Source organism: Callorhinus ursinus, unplaced genomic scaffold (genome assembly GCF_003265705.2).
Source record: "Callorhinus ursinus isolate GAN/ISIS: 27379988/994484 unplaced genomic scaffold, GSC_fseal_2.0 scaffold4, whole genome shotgun sequence".
Classification (NCBI taxonomy): Eukaryota; Metazoa; Chordata; class Mammalia; order Carnivora; family Otariidae; genus Callorhinus; species Callorhinus ursinus.
In genome coordinates, this window is record NW_027397066.1 from 6,093,835 (window position 1) to 6,109,268 (window position 15,434).

The following is a 15,434-nucleotide window of genomic DNA, read 5'->3' on the forward strand; positions in this document are numbered from 1 at the left end:
TCCACATATGAGTGAAATGATATGGTGTTTGCCTTTCTCTGACTGACTTAGTCCATTTAGCATAATATACTCACTCCATCCACGTCATTGCAAATGGCAAGATTTCATTCTTTTTGATGGCTGAGTAATATATATATATATATATTCACACTTTTTTTATTCATTCATCTGTCGATGAACATCTGGGTTCTTTCCATAGTTTGGCTATTGTGGACATTGCTGCTATAAACATTGGGGTGCAGGTGTCCCTTCAAATCACTATGCAGGTATCCTTTGGGGTAAATACCCAGTAGTGCAATCGCTGGGTCATAGGGTAGCTACATTTTTAAACCTCCATCCTGTTTTCCAGAGTGGCTGCACCAGCTTGCATTCCCACCAACAGTGTAAGAGGGTTCCCCTTTCTCCACATCCTCGCCAACATCCGTTGTTTTCTGTCTTGTTCATTTTAGCCATTCTGAGTGGTGCAAGGTGGTATCTCATTGAGATTTTGATTTGTATTTCCCTGATGCCGAGTGATGTTGAGCACTTTTTCATGTATCTATTGGCCATTTGGATGTCTTCTTTGCAGAAATGTCTGTTCCTGTCCTCTGCCCATTTCTTGACTGGATATTTTGGTTTTTGGGTGTCGAGTCTGATAAGTTCTTTATAAATTTTGGATACTAGCCCTTTATCTGATAGGACATTTGCAAATATCTTCCCCCATTCCATAGGTTCCCTTTTAGTTTTGTTGACTGTTTTCGTTCCTGTGCAAAAGTTTTTTTATCTCAGTGAAATCCCAATGGTTCATTTTTGTTTTTGTTTCTCTTGCCTTTGAAGATGTGTCTAGCATAGCAAGAAGTTGCTGCAGCCGAGGTCACAGAGGTTGCTGCCTGTGTTCTCCTCTAGGATTTTGATGGATTCCTATCTCACATTTAGGTCTTTCATCCATTTTGAGTCCATTTTTGTGTGTGGTGTAAGAAAGTGGTCCAGTTTCATTCTTCTGCATGTGGCTGTCCAGTTTTCCCAATACCATTTGTTGAAGTTGAAGTCCTAAATAATTTTTGAACAAACAGCGCCATAGTTTTATTTCCATTGGGCTCCGCCAATTATGGAGCCAGTCCTGGTTCCAGAAGCTGAGAGAAATTACCAGTAGATACAGGGGATGGGGAGGGGCTGGATGGCAAGTGGGGCAGCCTGCAGCATTGACTGGGTGGTCGGCACAGGCCTCCTTGAGAAGGTGTTCAGGGGGTGGGGTGTGTTCGTTTTCAAGGGCTGCCATAAGAAACTACCAAAACTTGGTGGCTTCAAACAATGGAAATGATTGTTTTACTATTCTGGAGGCTAGAAGTCCAAAATCAAGGTGTTGGTAGAGTTGGTTCCTTCTGGAGGCTCTGAGGGAGAATCTCCCTGTTCCTCTCCTCCACGATCCGTCTGCAGTTTCTCATGGTTGTCAGCAATCCTTGGCAGTTCTTGGCTTCTAGACACATCACTCCAGTCTCTGTCTCCTTCTTCACATGGCCCTTCTTTTGGTCTCCGTGTGTCTTCTCTTCTTAAATGACCCCAATCATTGGATTTAGGGCCCACTCTAACCCAGTATGACCTCATCTTAAGTAATTACATCTGCAAAGATCCTATATCCAAAAAAGGTCACATTCACAGGCACTGGGGGTTAGGACTTCAACATATCTTTTGGGGGCACACAATTCAACCCACAACAAGAGGTGAATCCAGGTATATTGAGAGAAGATGTGTTCTAAGCAGAGAGAATAGGTGGTACAAAGACCTGGAAGGTATGTGTCTCACATGTTTGAGGAAGAGCAGAATTTGCTGTGCTGCTGGACCCTTAGGCACTCCAGAGAGAGACATGACCATACCTAACGCCAGCCTCCTGCGGCTGTGCGTCATGGGAGACCACAAAGTAATCAGACTGCAGCCAGTGAACAGGGGCCTGTGTGACCATGCAGAGAGCGCACATTTTCCTCCAGCTCATGCTCAGGAAGAAGGACTCAGTATGTAGATACAGAACAAGTATGTATGTGATTAGGAGGGTGATTTGGTTTTGGGTCCTCTGGAAGCAAACTCTGAGGTAGGCTTTGGGTACAGATGGGACTCAGAAATAACCCACCTCAGAACTGATCCAACAAGCGATGAAGCTCTCGGGCTATTTACCCATCAACTTCCATCTTTCCTTGGGTGGCATCAAGTTATGATAAAATACAGAGGATTACCAAGGAAAGTGATTATATTAAAATAGTATTATCTAAATTAAAAACCACATTTGTGAAGTGGTAATATAGGTGCTGCCTTATTAACACATTAAAAGAGACAATCTAGTTTCTGACCTAATAAGACCCTAATTTCTTAACACCCCCACTTCTGGGTGTACATCACCCAAAATAAGAAGGTTTTGCCCACTGAAGGAAACGATCAACAAAATGAAAAGACAACCAGCCTACTGAATGGGAGAAGATATTTGCAAATGACTTATCCAACAAAGAGTTGGTATCCAAGGGCACCTGGGCGGCTCAGTTGATTAAGAGACTGCCTTCGGCTCAGGTCATGATCCCAGGGTCCTGGGATTGAGCCCCGAATCGGGCTCCCTGCTCAGCGGGAAGCCTGCTTCTCCCTCTGCCTCTGCCCCTCCCCCTGCTTGTTGTTGTTTCCTCCTTCCACATTGTGAGCATCAGGATGATCTCTTTCTGTGTTGGTCCCTGAGTGTCTATGAAGGCAGGAAAAGAGCCAAGCATTGAAGCCCTCCTGTGGGCCAGGCATTGGGCTGGAGGCCTCACAGTAGCCCTGCAAGCCAAGTGACCCATTTTGCAGATGAGGAAGCCAAGGCTTAGCATGGTCCGAGACTTGTCTGAGGTCCCACAAGAAAAGGGAATGAAGCCAGGATTCCATCTCAGGTCTGACTCAAAGTCCACATACTCTCATGCATTTTATCAGTGGAACAAAAAAGGATTTTACACCACATATGGTGTTTCCATTCAAGCATTTGTGATGCTTGTGATTCCATTTAGAAAATTTGAACCCCATCATTTTGTAATAATTGTATTGTTTTGAGGGAAAATGATACATACCCCGCCATCTTCTTTGAATCTGAGAACCTCAACAGATTGCTACAGATTGACAATTTTAATGGTCTGCAAAAGCCTCCAACTGCAAAACATGAACCTATGCAATGAGAACTGTACTATTTTCCAAATTCCCTTCTGATGCAACGTCACACTCTTTGTTGGACACCCCAGCAGACTTGCTAAGCAATGCCAGGCTTGCCTCAGCTATAATCCAGCAGGCTGTGAACCCTCTGGTGGGCTGGATGGTGTGTTCTCCCTGCCCCCCACCAAAAAATATTGCCACATCCTAATCCCTGGAACCTGTGACTATTACCTTATATGGTAAAAAAGTGAATATTATCTTAGATGGCAAAAGATGTGATTAAGTTAAGGGTTTCGAGAGGAGACACACACACTAGATTATTAGATGGACCCTAAGTCCAATGACAAGTGTCCTTAGGAACAGCGAGGCAGAGGGGGATTTCACACACACACACACACACACACACACACACAGACGGAGAAGGGGAAGTGGACCCAAGCGAAGATTAGAGCCATGTGCCTCCAAGCCCAGCGACACCAAGCCTGCCTGAAGCCTCCCAGAGCTGGAGGTGGCAGGGACCAGATTCTCCCCTTGAGCTTTTGGAAGGAGTACAGCCCTCCTCCTACTCCTGGATTTGGACTTCTGGCCTCCAGAATGGGAGAGAATAAATTTTTATTGTTTTAAGTCACCAGGTTGTGATAATTCATTACAGCAGGCATGGAACCCTAATCCAAACCCCAATAAATGGAAACCCTACCACACTGTCTCTCCACCAAATGAAACCATGAAGCAACAGATTTCTCCTTCTCTCAGATTTGTGGGTTTGGTGCACCCTCCCATTAGAACTCCTCGCTAATCATCTGTCCCCGAGGCAAGGACACATCAGCCTTGTTCATCCCGTATCCCCAAAGCATGGTGAGGACACACTGAGTTGAATTATGCACCTTCACCACCAAGCACTTGGTGCTCACACATCAGCTCCACGGGTTCAAATCTCAGCCCCTATGCGTGCTATGGCTCGTGAACTTCAGACAGCTCTTTTCTGAGTCTCTGTTGTACAACAGAGGGGACAGGTACTGTCTCATGGAGCTGCCATGAGGATTCAATGAAATAACATGGAAAGTTCTTGCAGCAACACCCAGTGCATAATGGAATCTCAGTATGTCTGTTATTTTCATCAATAATTACAAAAAGAAGGAAATGAGCAGTATTATGAATAGTAGAAGAAAATCTGGATTATATATCAGAAAACCAAGTTCTCTTCTATTTTTTTTAATTTTTTTTAAAGATTTTATTTATTTATTTGAGAGAGAGAATGAGAGAGAGAGCATGAGAGTGGAGAGGGTCAGAGGGAGAAGCAGACTCCCGGCTGAGCAGGGAGCCTGATGTGGGACTCGATCCTGGGACTCCAGGATCATGACCTGAGCCGAAGGCAGTCACTTAACCAACTAAGCCACCCAAGCACCCTCTTTTTTTTTTTTAGAGAGAGAGAGAGAAAGAGAGCAGAAGGGGGAGAGGGGAGGGAGAGAGAGAATCTTAAGCAGGGCAGAGAGCCTGACGTGGGGCTTGATCTCACCACCATGAGCCCACGACCTGAGCCAAAATCAAGAGTCAGTCACCTAACCGACTGAGCCACCCAAGTGCCCCCACTGCACATTTATTTTCTATTTTTAAGTAATTTTTACTCTTATTTGTATTATTTCCTTCTTTTTACATTTTTTGAGCTTTTTCTTTTTTTTTTTTTTTTTTTGGTCCTTTTTCTAACTTACGTAGGTGGCTAGTGTTGTAGAGTGGGTTTCCTCCAAATAAACTCGAGGACGGGGACTTGGGTACAGGAGGTGTTGTGTTGGGAAGCACCCGCAGAATCAGCACCTGCGAGGGAGCAGAAAGGCGGCACTGGGCAGAGGGGAAGCTGAAGAGCAGTGCACTCCCAGGAAGGCCTCCACCAGTCCCGAAGGCTCTAGCACCTGAGCTGGAAGGACGTCTGGGACAAGGGGGGCTTCTGTGCTGCCAAGGGCAGTTCCCCAAAGGAGACTCCCCTGAGGCCTGTCATGATCACCATTCACCACACCTGAGTCATTGAGTGCTTCTTTCCCGAGGGAGACTCTGAACAGCACAGCATCTGTTACACGTGCTTAGGGCTGCAACCTTGTTTCTTTGCTAATATATGCATTTAAGTCTAAAAGTCCCCCTCAAAATATGTCTTTAGCTGCATCTCACATGTCTTGATGCTTGTTTGTGCTCTTTGGATTTTCTAAATTTCATTTAAAAAATTTTTGACATTATGATGTACTATATGCTGGCTAATACTATATGCTGAACATAATAATAAAATTTTTTTTTGACATTTAAAATTATATGACAGGGTGCCTGATTGGTTCAGCTGGTTGGGCATCTGCCTTTAGCTCGGGTCATGATCCCAGAGTCCTGGGATCAAGCCCCACATTGGGCTCCGAGCAGGGAGCCTACCTCTCCCTGACCCTCCGACCCTGCCCATGCTCTCTCTCTCTCACTCTCTCTCTATCTCAAACAAATAAAATGTTAAAAAATAACAAATAAAATAAAAGTATATGACATAATTTCTTGAAAGCTGTGGATTTTCCAGTTAACTTTCTGTTATTCTATTCTAGGTTAATTCTACCAAGGTCAGATGACACACTTTGGTATCCATCTTTTGAAATTTGTCAAAACTTTCTTATGGCCTAGCATATGATCAATTCTAGTAAATTTTCCATGCACACTGGGAAAGTATGTATATTTTGCATTGGGGGGTATAGTGCCTCATGTTTGTCAGTCAGGTTGAATTTTGTAATTCTGTTATTCAACTTTTCTACCTTCTTACTGAATTTTTATCTGTGTATGCTCTCCATTATTGAAAGAAGCTCAATAAACTTTTCCACTATTACTGCAAATTTCCTTATTTCTCCTTCCAGGTCTTCCAACTTTTGCTTTACACACTTTGAAGTTATGCTATTAAACATGCATGTAGATTTAGAATTGCTATATATTACTAGTAAATTCACCCTTTCATGAAACATCTGTCTTTTTTTTTTTTTAAAGATTTATTTATTTATTTGACAGATAGAGACACAGCGAGAGAGGAAACACAAGCAGGGGGAGTGGGAGAGGGAGAAGCAGGCTTTCTGTGGAGCAGGGAGCCCGATGCGGGGCTCCATCCCAGGACCCTGGGATCGTGACCTGAGCCGAAGGCGGACGCTTAAACGACTGAGCCACCCAGGCGCCCATGAAACATCTGTCTTAATCTTTAAAAATGCTTCTTGCCTTGGGCCATCTGGGTGGCTCGGTCATTAAGCATCTAACAGTTGATTTTGGCTCAGGTCATGATTTCAGGGTTGTGAGATCAAGCCCAGCGTCAGGGTCCATGCAGGGTGAGGAGCCTGCTTAAGATTCTCTCTCTCCCTGTCCCTCTGCCCCTCCCCGCTTCTCTCTCTTTCCCTCTAAAAAAATGTCTCTTGCCTTAAAGTTTACTTTGATGTTATTGGATATTCGTGTAATAATCACACTAGCTTTCTTTTGGTTAGTGCTGTATGGTAGATCTTTACCATTCTTTTACTTTCAATTTTTTTTTTTTTACTTTTCGCTTAATGTGTGCCTCTTATAAGCTGCATATCATTCAGTGCTATTTATTTTCTCCCGTCTGATGATCTATTCTATTAATTGGAATATTTAGCTCATTCACATTTAATGCCATTACTGACATGGTTTACACCAAGCATCTTACTCTTTGTTTTCTCTTTTCATTCCAACTGTTCATATTACTTTTTCTTCTCCTTCTTGCCTTCCTTTTCATTAATCAAATATTTTATTATTCCATTTCCCCCTCTATGCATGTTTGTCACCCATTCTTTTGTTATATTTTTAGTGTTTGTTCTAGACATTACCATATGCCTCTTGGACTTATTAGAGTCTAATATAAATTTGTATTTTTACCACTTTCTGGACAATAAAAGGAGCTTGGAAAACTTTTGCTCCATGAATACCCCCCACTGCTTGTGTCATCTTCACATTTTAATTCTGCATACATTCTGCATACCATGAAACAGTGCAATTATGCAGACAGTCAATATTCATTTCTGCTTACTCACATACTTACCTTCTCCACTGCTCTCTATTCCTTCCTGAAGTTCATCTCCCATCTGGGACCATGTTTTTTCTGCTGAGGAACTCCTTTTAAAATTTCCTTTGGTGTAGGTATGCTCCTCCTCACTTCTCACAGTACGTTTTATTTTGTTCTAGAAATGTTTTTATTTTGTATTCATATCTTCCCCAAATTATCAAGCTTAGTTTTGACCATTCTACTATGTTTAATGATTAGATTATTTTCATAAAATTTTCAAGACCCCAAGGCTTATTGTACTATTATGTTTTGATTGAATCATCTGTTCGATTTTGGGTTAAGAACAATTTTTCACAGCTTTGAAATATAAACTTACATAGAATAAAATGAATCTGTTTTATATGTGCAGTTCAATAAACTTTAATCAGTGTATACAGTTGTGTAATATCCACCTACAACCAAGTTTAAGAACATGTTTATTGTCCCCTAAACATCCTCATTTGCCCCTGTGTGGTCAATCCCCTCCATGTTCTCAGCCTAATGAAATTATTAATCTGTTCTATCACTAAAATTTTCCACTTTGTAGAATTTCCTATGAATGGAATCACATAGTATGTATTATTTTGTGGCTGGGTTCCTGCACATAGTTTTATGTTTGGGGGATTCAAGCACATTGTTGTACATATCAGTTCATCTCTATCTATCACTGAATAGCATCCCATTCTATGGATATTACATCATGTTTATCGATTCACACGTGGGGCAAATTTGGGTTGCTTCCAGTTTGGCATTCATTTTTTAAGGAGATTTTTGCCAGCTACGGAATTCAAAGTTGGCGGCCATTTTCTTGCAATGCATTATTTATTAATTCTTTCAGTTTTTGTCTGCTTCTAAGTCTATCTCTCCTTCATTTTTGAACAATTGTTCTCCATGTTAACACGTTCTTTTTTCTTTCAACATTTTGAAGATGTCATTTAATTGTCTTCTGCTTCACATAGTTTCAACAAGACATCTGCTGACGTTCTTACCTTTGTTTCTCTGCAGGTAATGTGAATTTCTCTGGCTGCCATCAGAATTTCTCTTTTTTCTTAGTTTTCAGCAGGTTGAATACAGGGTGCCCCAGTGGTTTGTTTTTAGTTTTTCTCCTGCCTGGAGGTCTCTGGGTTTCATGGCTTTCTGGTCTGTTGTCATTTATTACTTTTAGAAAATTATCAGTCTTTATCTCTTCAAGTATTCTTTCCCCTGATCTATTTCTTTTCTCTTTCCAGGGTTCCACTTACATGTATGATAGATCACTTGGTATTGTTTCTCAGCTCTTGTGTGCTCTGTTCCGGTTTTTTTCCCCACTCTTTTTTTTTTTTTCCTTCATGTTTCAGTCTGGGTAATTCCTTTTAGCCTATATTCATGTGTATGGATTCTTTCCTCATCTGTGCCAAGTCTCCTGATGAGCCCCTAATGAAGCATTCTTCATCTTTCTTACTAATATTTTTATTTCTAGCATTTCCTTTGACTCTTACTCTGTCAGTCTCCCTGCTGAAATGCCCATTTGTCCACGCACACTGTCTACCTCCAATAAACCCTTTAACATATTAATCATCATTATTTTGAATTTTCTTTCTGATGGTTACAAAACATGGGTCCTCTTTTGGTCTATGTTGATTGCATCATCTTTTAACAGTACGCTTTTTCTCCTTGCTTTTATATGTGTCTCACTTTTAAAAGTTGATTGCCAAACTTCTATGTAGAATTTAGACTGAAGTAAATAATATTTATGACTGCAAATGGGTACACCGTTCCTACCAGGCTGTTACTGTCAGGGTTGATTTAGTCTAGTCTGGTTTTGAACCAGGTTTGGGTTTTGTTGTTTCTTTGGTTATCTTCAATACATCACCAGATTCAAATGTCTCTGGTGTTACTTTTTGCTTAAGGTGGGAACCAGTTTGTCCCAAGATTTTTCCCAGTATTCCTGTTTCACCTTCAGCCTCGTCTAGTCTAGCTTCAGTGTGGAATGCATTGATCAAGTGGGAAGTCATATGAGATTATTTCAAAAAGGAAAGCAAGGGGCCAGAATATGTAAGGCTTAAAAAACCATGGTGAAATGTGGGATTTTACTTTGAGTGGCATAGGAAACTACCAAAGGGTTTTGATCAGTGACATATTTTGAACATGTTTGAAAAGAATCACTCTGGCTGCCATGTGAAGAATTAAACAAGAGAGGTAATGGCATAAAGATTAGTTGGGAGGCTTCATTATAAGCCAAAGCAGAGACAATAGTGGCTTGCACAAGTGTGTTAGTAGCAAAGGAGGTGAGAAATGTTTGATTCAGGGCGCAATTAGATGGGATTTGCTGCTGTGTTGGATGTGGGGTATGAGAGGAAGAGAATGTTTGCCTACTATACTTTTTCTTGTTCCTTTACTTTTTACCTCTATGTGTTATTATGTTTTAGGTTTATTTCTGGTAAATAGCATGAAGTTGGATTTTTATTTGAGAATCCCTGAAATTTAATAAAATTTAATCCTTTTTCAATTCTTGTAACTGCTGTTCTGTTTGGACTTATTTATACTATCATTATTTGTATTTTTTTATTTTATTTTTTTCTCCTCTCCTTTTATTGAATTACTGTTGGTTTTTACAAAATAATTATTACTTCTTTGGTTCCTTTCACTTTGGTTGAAAGTTGTGTAATCTATTTCCATTATTTTAGGATTTATCCTTAATTTTTTCAATATACATATCTGACTGAGCAAAAGAGAAACTCTGTTTCTAATCCAAATATTGTCACTGAGTACCTGTGAAGCCTTCAACAAATCACTTTGTCTCATATTCTTTCAGGGACTCTATGCCAGATTTCAGTGATGTGTGAGAGAAAGGCTAGGGATGAGTATGCTTTCAAGCCATGTCCTGTGCTTTCTATACCTTCTGTCAAAAACTCAGAGGGCCCACCTCATGCTGTTGGACAAAAGAAGCCAGACACAAGGGAGTGTATGCTGTATAATTCCATTTATATAAAAATTAGAGGTAAAATTAATCACAATTAAATAATGGTTTCCAGGGTGGGGGGGAAGGGGGAAGGGGGAGACAGATAATGACTGGAAGAAACATGAGAAGGGGTGTGGGCTCTGGTTTCACAGATGTGTCCAGTTTCTAACTCATTGGGCTGTACACTTATGTGTACTTTCTGTGTGTCTATTTCAGTAAAAAATATTTTAAAAATCATTTTCATTGAAAATAAAATAAAACAAAGATATATAAGAGTCTCAGTTTTGAAGGAAACATTTCTCTGTTGATTACTTTGAACTTGCCTGAGCAAGCAGGTAAAGACCATTGCTGAGCCAGGCCTGTGCCAGTGGCCAGGTGTCCAGCGAAGAATGCTACCTGGTTCCTATCTTCAAGAAGGTCTCTAACTAGTAGGAGGGACAGACTTGGTTTTTAATAATTCATAATTCCATATGGCTGTGACTGCTATAATAGAAGTGTATAATTTCTTATGTGCTATAATAAAGGTTTTACAAGATGATACAGGGTGAGGGGGACAAGTGGGTAACATCATGAAGGAAGCAGAAGAGGCTTTAAAGGGAGGTGACCCTTGGTCATTCTCATGAAAAAGACAAGTACAAGTCTCCAGGGAGGAAGAGGCATTCCAAGTGGAATGCAGGGACACGTTCCATACTGGGAAGCCCAGGTAGTTTGCTATGTCCTGAGCTTTGGCTTCAAAGGAACAGATGAGGCTGAAGGAGTGGGCAGAAAGGGCCATGAAGGGCCTGGTGGTCTGGCCACAGGATCCCAGCAGAGACTCTTGGTTGGGGGAATCCAGGCACAATAGGAAGGGAACGTGGGCAGCAAGTACAACAGGCCAGACGGTAAGGTTTTTGGCAGCTATTACCCTAATTTACTCTCCCACCTACCTTAGGGAAAACTGACTGTTGGTTCACCAGAAGCCTAACTAACCAGACTGCTTCTCCCGGGCATTTTGGATCATCATCACTCTGTTGCTGTAAAAAGAAGCAGAAGCTGTGGAGTTTAGAGGTCACTCATGCTGGACAGTAGCATCCCTCTCTTCCCATCACAGACCTGCCATGTGGCCTTGGGAGAGTCCTTCAACAGTTCAAGGCCCCTGATATCTCCTGGAGAAAACAGGGAACCCAGCATTAGGCTCCAGGACAGGTATCTGAACATATACCAGTTCATGACTTTCTAAAGATAATCACTCATATAGACCAAACACTTCCTGGGCACCAGGCATTACTAATGGCCTTAAATGTATAAACTCAATCCTCTCAACATTATGGGGAAAATATTGTTATTAGCCCCAATGTATGGGCCAGAAATTTGGAGCACAAAAGGGTCAAGTAACTTTCCCAAGGCCAGCAGACAAGAACTAGCAAAGTTGGGATTTGAACTCGAGAAATCTGTTGTTAGCATCTACATCTTTAGCCATAATGCTTTATCCCCTCTAGGCAAGCGAAAGATGTTGTAACTTATATATTTTATATATATTGTGTTTCTGGAGAAATTCATATAGTTGCTCAAAAATAGTATTTTCCTTTTCATCCTGTTTCCCATGGAGTTTACTCCAAAGCATAATTCCCTTCAGGCCCATTTAATTTGGCATCAAGTATTTTATTGGTCAAACATCCATTTTATTAACATTTCATCTTATGAAAGTTCAGTATAATTGCACTGGTTACATTTTCTCACAAAATCATTTTCACAGGGGGAAAGAAAGCAGCTTAGTAGAACCACTGTGCTCAAAATCAGAAGGAGGTAAAAATTGAAAAGACAGTCTTGCTTGCAAAGTATTCTTCACCTTTCTACCCTGGAGAAGGTGCCAATGAACATTTCCCAATAAGGTCCTCACCACCATTCAATGTAGGGGCTTAGGGGAACATCAAGGAGAGTTCACTGTCATTTCCAAGCTCTGATTCCATGGTAACTGTGAAGTCAGAAGCAAGTATGCTTAATTTTCAGGAGGTCAGAGCTGGCTTGAGACTCACTCATTTAACCCCCATCACAAAATTGAGGTCCCAAGGTACTGTGTTCTGTCCAGCATCGTTCAGACAGTTAGCATCAGGTCTGAACATGGGTTTTCTGGATTTCACTCAAGTAGTTTCCCACTCGTCCAGCTCAAGGGAAAAGAAGCTGAAAAAATAAAATAAGGCAAAGTTTGAACTTGATTTTATCTTCAACAAAGATAAAGTGACGGGGGAAGAAAGATAAAGGAATGGGATTGAGTCATAAAATGTTTCATTTACCAAAAGTCCGTAAAAATAAGAGTAAGACATCAGGGGAGCATGTGTGGGGAAGAGGACTAACAATCCTGAAGTCTCGCCGAAGAAATACCCAAGCACCAGGGTCCACACTGGTCAACTTCTAGAAGACTCTAATTTCCAGAAAGGACAACCTGTAATATTTAGTATAACCTTCAGAACTGCACTGGCAAACACATAAATGCTTCTAAAAGGCAGTGTGGCTGTTCATTAAGAAGTTCTAGACAGCCTGTAATCCTAGCTCATAGGAAATTAATGTTCTCTTAAACAATTCCAGGTTTCTTGGTCCAAGCCAAAGGTCTGCAATGCTTGGAGAGAGATTACTGGTTTATTAAAAATTATATGGAAAGAAGGCAGGAGGCCAAGCCTGATTGTCCTCAAAGACAGTAAGCAACTCCCGTTGGCCCTGGCACCAAAACATCCAAGGCTTTTTGCACGCTCATGAGCAAGGTATAAAGTGTATACATCAGATCATTGTATGTACACAGAGAAACTGGCACTTAGCAGAAAAACATGGGAGCTCATGGTCAATACATGGAGTACTGCCATTTATCAGAGGGTGGGGCCTTGAAGAAACCGTCACCCAGGAGAATCACCTGACTCAATCAGTAGACAGTGTTGTGGACAGAGCACTGAGGCATGAATCTACCCCTGCTTTGCTGCTTACCCACTCTGTTATCTTGGGTTTGTCACTTCCCCATTTGAGCCTCCATTTCTTTACCTGTAAGATGGGCATAAGATGTGGGCATCACAGAGATATTAGAAAGAATATGTAATGTCTATCACTGTGAAAGTCTTTGTCATCCTTGATTGCTATTATTCTTAGTAGTCTTAGTATTATTATTACTTAACTGTTATTCTTCGTGTTATTGATATTATTCTTGCCTAATCTCTAACTCTGACCACACAAAAGTGTCCACATTACAAGGACGAGTGATGTGGTGCATAGCTTCGGTGGAGTCAGAGTTTGGGAATGCTAAAACTGGCAAAATTCACGTCTGATAAAGTAGGAATTTGGAAACCACTGAAGGCTTTTCACCAAAGGAATAACATGTTAAGTCAGCATTTAAGAAAGACTGATTGGACAGGGTTATGTCAAATGGCCAGGAAAATGAGAAAGACCAGATCTGGTGGGTCAGCTCAGGAATGATCACAGCACTGCAGGCAGAAGGGGGAGAGAGTGGGAGGCAATCTCCAAATGTCTGAGGAATCCTTGGGATGAAATGCAGAGACACAAATGGGGGGAAAAGTAAATTTGAGGAAATAGACTGCGGGGAAAAAGTGTACATCCATGAAACAAGAACAGGCTGCTATATAAAATGGAGAGTCAGGAAACCAAAATAATAAAAATAATAATAAAATAAAGGGGAAGAAGTAGTCTTGGAACTCAACAATGTAATAGTAGAAACGATGAACTTAAGGATTTTGAAGATAAATTTGAGAAAAATCTCCCAGAAAAGAGAGGAAAATGGCAAAGAAACAAATGGAAGGAAAGATAAGGGAGGATAAGAAAATTAGAGCCAGGAAGTTCGAACTACAAACAATAAAAATTACCAAAAAGGAAAAAAATAGTAGAAGAAATCTTAAAAGAAATAACTTGCAAGAATATTTTCCAGAACCAAAGGCATGGGTTTTCAAATTGCCGAAGTCCCTCGAGAGTCCAGCACAAAGGGACCCTCTACATGACACATGATTGTGAAATTTCAGAACCCTGGAGATAAAGGGGATATGATACAATCTTCTAGAGAGAAGAAGAGCAGATCAGACACAAAGGACCAAGCGTCATGATAGTGCCAGGAGTCCCACGTAACAACCCCCCCTCATGGAAGGCAGTGGCGTAATGCCGTGGTAACTCTGAAGGGAAGTAACCTTTAACCTAGAATTCTATACTGAGCCCAATTCTCTAGCAGTGTAAGAATATCTTCAGACATGCAAGTTCTTTTAAAATTTATTTCCCATAGGCTCCTGGGTGGCATAGGTTAAGCATCTAACTCTAGATTTTGACTCAGGTCATGCATGACCTCAGTGTCGTGAGATCAAGCCCAGCATTGGGCTCTGTGCTCAGCAGGGAGTCTGCTTGAGAATCTCTCTCTCTCTTTCCCTCTGCCCCCTACTCACACATGCTTGCTCACTCTCTTTCTTTTTTTTTTTTAAGTTTTTATTTATTTATTCGAGAGAGAGAATGAGAGAGAGAGAGAGAGAGAGAGAGAGAGAGAGAGCATGAGAGGGGGGAGGGGCAGAGGGAGAAGCAGACTCCCCGCTGAGCAGGGAGCCCGATGCGGGACTCGATCCCGGGACTCCAGGATCATGACCTGAGCCGAAGGCAGTCGCTTAACCGACTGAGCCACCCAGGCGCCTCTCTTAAAAAAAAATATTATTTCCCATATGCTTTTTCTCAGAAAGCTACTAGGATTTGTATTTTTTTAAAGGAATAAACCAATTACGAAAAAGATAGGAAAATGGGATCCATGACAGGAAAGAGGCCATGGGGCCCCCAAGATGATGGTGAAGGGAGAGCCTAGAATATAACTCCACATTCAGCCTAGACAGCCTTAAGTCAGGAATCTCCAGGAGAGGCTTCTTCAGGAATAAAAGCGGGCAGGATACCCAATACATCTGAATAGAACTTACATAGTCATAATAATGTAGCAGCAAATATCCACCTAAGAAAATTAAGATAAAAATGCATTGGCAAGATGGCAGAATTCAAAGTTTGAGTGGAGAGAAAGGGGCAGGGGAGGGTTAAGGATGAAGGGAAACTAACCTAATCTTCCAAAGAGGGAAGGTGAAACAGAAAAGCCAAGAAGTAGCAACTGCAACACATTATTTCATGAAATGAAGGTAATTACAAAACCAACACAGGCAAAATGTTGAAAGTTGTGATCTGCAGGAAAGAGACGGTAGGATGGTCAGGACACCGCTGCTGCCATGGCAAGCCCTAGAAAATTATTTGACCCTTTCAGTGGGGTACATGTACGTTTTTATAAAAGAAGGAAGAAATGGGTTACGT